Below are 6,000 nucleotides of genomic sequence, written 5' to 3'. Positions count from 1 at the left end.
AAAAGGAAAGAAGGAAACAGTAAAAATAGTTCATTAAGAATTAGTAAAAGCCCTTTCTCATTTCTGACCAACAACTGATATACAGTAAGTGAAATATACTATGGCTGGGGGCATATCATGACTTAACAAGATTTGAAAATGCCAAAAGGGGTAATTAGTGCAGTGCTAGAAATCCACCCCCTTAAGGACTTGATGATTGTGAATCTTTCACTGCTCCTTTAGCTGTCCTATTTCTAGGAACATTAACCCCCATGTTAAAGGAAATATATGTAAATTGGAAAATTGTGATTGGGCTTTTCTTATGTATTCTCATTTTTCAGCTACATGTCCTCAGTTCCTTCAATTATTTGCCATATGTGCTTTTCATCTTTTTAGTTTTAACCTATTTCTGTATATTTAAAGTAGGCTTTTTGTAGGCAACATAGAGTTGGATCTTGCTTTTTTAATACAAAGTGACAATCTATGCCTTCTTTGAAGGCAAATTTATACTTCTGTGTTTATTGATATAGTTGGATTTAAATCTACCACTTTGCTATTTATTTTACACTTATTCCATCAGTTCTTTATTTTTCTCTCTTCTTACCATCTTTTGGATTACTTTCTATGACTCTTTTATTTCATTTGTTGGTCTGTTAGCTATAACTCTTATTTTGGTGATCACTTCAGGGTTTATATTACACATCTTTAACTTATCAAAGTCTATCTTCAAGAGAGAGTATATCACTTCACATTTAGTATAAGGACCTTATAACTATACACTTCTATTTTCTTTGCGCTATTATTGTCACATATTCACGTCCATATGTGTTATAAACCCCCAAATATATTATTACTTTCTGTCTTAAAGTTGCTTATCTTTAAAACATTTTTTTAACGTTTATTTATTTTTGAGACAGAGGGAGACAGAGAATGAACAGGGGAGGGCCAGAGAGAGAGGGAGACACAGAATCTGAAACAGGCTCCAGGCTCTGAGCTGTTAGCACTGAGCCCGATGTGGGGCTCGAACTCATGGACCGCGAGATCATGACCTGAACCGAAGTCGGACGCTTAACCAACTGAGCCACCCAGGCGCCCCATTAAAGTTGCTTACCTTTTAAAGACAGTTAAATAATTTTAAAAGTCTCTTATATTTACCCATGAAGTTACCATTCTATTGGTCTTCGTTTTTCCTTGGATATTCCCAGATTTTCATCTGTTATTATTCTCCTGCCTGAAGTATTTCCTTTAGCATTTTTTCTTGTGCACGTTTGCTAAATGAATGCTTTCAGGTTTTATATATCTGAAAAAGGTTTTGTTTTACCTTTGTTTTTGAAAGATAATTCCATTTGGTTGTAGATTCTAGGTTGGCAGGGGTTTTCTTTGTTGTTATTGTCATTGTTGCATTCTTTTGTTTGTTTTAGCACTTTAAAGACATTGCTTCACATTTAGCTTGCATTGTTTCCAACAAAAAAATTTTTGTCATCTTCTTTGTTCTTCTGTACATGTGCCTCTCTTCCCTAGATCTTTTAAGTCTTTACCACTGGTTTTAAGTAATTTCTTTATGATGTATCTTGGTGCATCTTCCTCCCAACTTATTTTGTTCTTCTTGATGTACATACTTGGTGTTTGTCAAGCTTCTTAGATACGTGAGTGTACAGTTTTCATCATATTTGAAACATGTCTGGCAATTACTTATGCAAATATTTTTTCTGCCCTACATCCTTTGGAGACTCCAAATAAATATATATTAGGCTACTTGATATTGTCCCACGGTTTACAGATGCTTTTATGTATATTTATTTCAGGCTTTTTTAATGTTTCATTTTGGGTAGCTTCTACTGCTGTCTTCAAGTTCACTAATCTTTTATTCTGTAGTGTTTAATCCACTGTTAATTCCATCCAGTGTGTTTTTCATCTTGGAATTCAAAAGCAAGACCTAAAAGCGTTATACTGGTAGGTGGGACCACAGAACATTTATTCCCACTATTGAGACAAAACCAAATTCGCTGCTTGATGTTCTGTGGATCGTGAGATTTTCACTCTGGCTGATGGAAACATGAACTATTCCTGACCCTGTGTAAGTCCCTAGGATCGCTCCTTCTAACCATTTACCTAGTGTCTATAGATTCCTCACATCCATGTGCTGATCTTTACTTAGCTGAATATTCAGCATGTGTAGATTTCTTAGACTCTATCTCTGTGTCACTCTTTTCTCTCATACTCTGCCATGTGAAATCTATCTGCTTTGGCCTCCCCAGACTCCCAGATCCTTCTCTGTAGCTTAGGGAAACTACCAGTCTCCTGGGCTCCCATCTACCCCCATGCTCTGCTGTACCATGGCTTGGAAATTTTCCTAGCAGTAAGCTGGGACAATCATTGAACTCATTTAATTTGTCTCCAATCTCTCCATTATTGTCCTTTGTTGCCTAATATCCAAATTCTTGCCAGTGTTGTTTCACATACATTGTCAGGTTTTTTATTTGTTTCAGGCAGAAGGGTAAGTTCAGTCCCTACTACTCCATTCTGGCTGGACATAAAAGTTATTCATCATGTAATATGGCTTTCAAGCAGTCCACCATTATGACCGTTTCCTTATCATTTGCTACAGCTTCCAATTTTCCTTTAGAATGTGATACCAGAATTTAATAGTCCTTAGCTGTATTCTGACTAAAAGTGTAAACAATACCATATGATTAAATTCTAACTATTTCCAAACCAATCTGTTAAATGATATGTTCTCCATTCTTTTTATGTAGGAGCTTTTTATAACAATCTAAGCACCAAGTTTTACATCAAACCTTATCTGATATATTGAATCTGGTCATTCGATTAATTTTGCCGAAGTCTTTCTGAATCTGACCCAGTCATTATTAATACTGACAATTATATATTTCACTTCAACATATTAGCTATTCCTTCAAGCATTGTGTTACCTGTATTAGTTAGCTCGGGCTGCCACAAAAAATACTATAGAGTAAGTAGCTTATTCCAGAAACCTCAGGAATTTATTTCTCACAGTTCTGGAGACTGGAGAGTCTAAGATTAAGGTACCGGCCAATTGGATTCCTGGTGAGGACCCTCTTCCTACCTTGTAGACATACACCTTCTCACTGTGTCCTTACTCACATAGCAGGGGGAGAAAGAATAAGCAAGCTCTGATATCTCTTCTTATAAGGGTACTAATCCAATCAGAAAGGCCCCATCCTCATGACCTGATCTAAACTTAATTATCTCCTGAAGGCCCCATCTCCAAATACCATCATACTGGAGGTTAGGGCTCTAACATAAATTTGCAGAGGACAGAATTCAGGCCATAGCATTACCCAGAAATTGATTAAGCATCCTATGTGTCCTTATTCAAATCAATGAATAAGAAAAACCAGACACATCTACTAGACTCCTTCAGGTTAAAATTTATTCTTTAGTAGGAATTATTTGAGAACAGTCAAATAGGATTTTTTTTTTCATTTTGTCCAAAAAAGTGTCTTAAGAGTCTATAACAAACTTACTCCTGAAATCAAATATACTATGTCTTTAGTAGTAATGTAACATTTCAATCTAGTATTTCTATTAAAAGAGATCATGGAATTTGTCTAATAGTTTCATTAGACTCTCCCTCTGGGCACAGTCCTCATCTAGAAGGGATCATAATATCAGAGGAAAAATTGGCTTTTTGGAATTGTTGTGTTACTTAGAAGAAAAAGAGCTAAAACAGTCCACACAGCCTATATTGCTGCATTAGAATCAGTCCAGAAAAGTAAATTTCCCCAACATTATCAACATTATTCCCCAATATTATCGGTGTTTAATTTATGAAATTACTTTTAGTGAAATTTCAACATTAGTGTGGATTTTGTAATGCTAACCTTATTCGCTTTTAAGTCTTAAAGTTGAAATAGTACTTGGAGATGATCCCTAATGAAGATCCAAGTAGTGTGAAAATAATTTTATAGCATTCCCTGAGAGACAGTCACTCAGCTTTTAACGCATGAAACAGGGGACTATTCTAAGATGCAAGACGACTTTTAGGTTCTCACTTACTTGCAACAAGAAGTGTTTTGTTTGTTCTGTTTTGTAATCTTTATTCCCGACATGGGGCTCAAACTCATGACCCCAAGATTAAAAGTCATATGCTCTTCTGACTGAGCCAGGCAGGCACCCCAAGAAGTGTTTTTACCAAAAGGTAATTAATTGTGTACATGAAATATGAGTAAACTTACAAAACTGAAAAATAACCAAACTGGTCTCATAAATACGTATGCATTAAAATATCAAAAATTGGGGCGCCTGGGTGGCGCAGTCGGTTAAGCGTCCGGCTTCAGCCAGGTCACGATCTCGCGGTCCGTGAGTTCGAGCCCTGCATCAGGCTCTGGGCTGATGGCTCAGAGCCTGGAGCCTGTTTCCGATTCTGTGTCTCCCTCTCTCTCTGCCCCTCCCCCGTTCATGCTCTGTCTCTCTCTGTCCCAAAAACAAATAAAAACGTTGAAAAAAAAAATTTTTTTAAATAAAATATCAATAATTAAAGCTCAAGTTCCTACTCATTCCATTCCTTTTATTTTCCGTGTTCAACCTCATGGCTTTGTATATACATTGTGTCAAGGATCAATAGGGAAAAATGCAAAAACACTTACACTTTGACAAGAATTTAGAAGTCATTTTTCTAGATTCTTTTCATTTTTATGGTTATTAAATGGTCAAATTACTATTATGAAATAGAAAAATTTGTAAAGTGTTAAAAAATTAAAAAAAACAATATGTCCCAGAGTCATACTGGTGATCGAAATTTTGGTATATCTGTTCTAGTTTTTTGGGGTTTTTTTTTTTTTTCATGAAAAATTTTCCTCTACATAGTTAAGACATTACTGTACATATAACTTTTCATTTCACTGAGTAGTATATCATCAGCCTTTATCATATTATAGAAAACTCTCAGAGAAGACCAGTTTTTTAAAATGACTATACAATATTCCTTCATTCCTTCATGTACCATGGTTTACATACCTATCCCCTGGGAGTAGACACTTTAGTTCTTCCAGTTTTTAGGCTTTAAAAAAAAAAAATTACAGATAACACTGGGATACACATCTTTGGACATAAATCTTAAGGCAAGTCTTGGATTATTTCCTTAGAAGTAGAATTATTAGGGTCTAACTGGCAAAGAATCATCACCAATGATGTCATTTTTATGGTGGATACTTTTCCCATGCTCCAAGGCACTTTTTTGGGTTAACATCTTACACCAGCCCTGATCTATAATAAATTCATCTTTTGAGTGGTCTCACTGGGACATTCTTCGATCTGTCACATGTTGACTTACACAACACTTAATGATATCTAGTTTTCTGGATCAATTGACTTTCCAATAAAAATTTAAAGCACCATGCTTAGAATTTCTTGGGACCTTGAAGCCATGGAACATATTTTTCTTTTGAGATAGTTTTTACTTGCTGGTTTACATTCCATACCTGACAACATAATTCAAATGTGGGCTACCACTAATGTTACCAAAAAACACATAATATTCAAAGAGCATATGGAATGTAGTCAATAATATTACAATATACTTATTGTGTTGAACATTTCATAATGTATATAATTGTACTATGTTGTACACTTGAAACTAATTTAATATTACATGTCAACTATACTTCAACTAAAAATAAAATAATTTAAAAATAGTAATATTCAGAAATTCTCAGTGCTCAAGCTTATTTGTCCTTAGGAAGTCAAATTGGGTAGCTAAATAGAACTCTGGGAGTGGAGCCAGAGAAAGAAACAGTTAATAATTACAAATTTATCACTTATTGTAAAATGTAAACAAATACCCAAACCATTTTAGTTTATTGAAAATTCAAACCTTCAAGGGACTTTTTAGGCCTTCCATAAAGCATTTCTTTTGCTTCAAGAAGTAGCAGATAGGGAATAGTACCAGAGTTTTCATTCTCCCAATTACTGGCATTACTGAAATTTACACTAGAAGTTGCAAGGTTTACACTGCACATAGATTGCAATGATATTTGC

This window comes from Herpailurus yagouaroundi, unplaced genomic scaffold, assembly GCF_014898765.1.
Source record: "Herpailurus yagouaroundi ecotype Mexico unplaced genomic scaffold, PumYag 186, whole genome shotgun sequence".
NCBI lineage: Eukaryota > Metazoa > Chordata > Mammalia > Carnivora > Felidae > Herpailurus > Herpailurus yagouaroundi.
Note: the sequence above shows the minus strand (reverse complement) of the source record.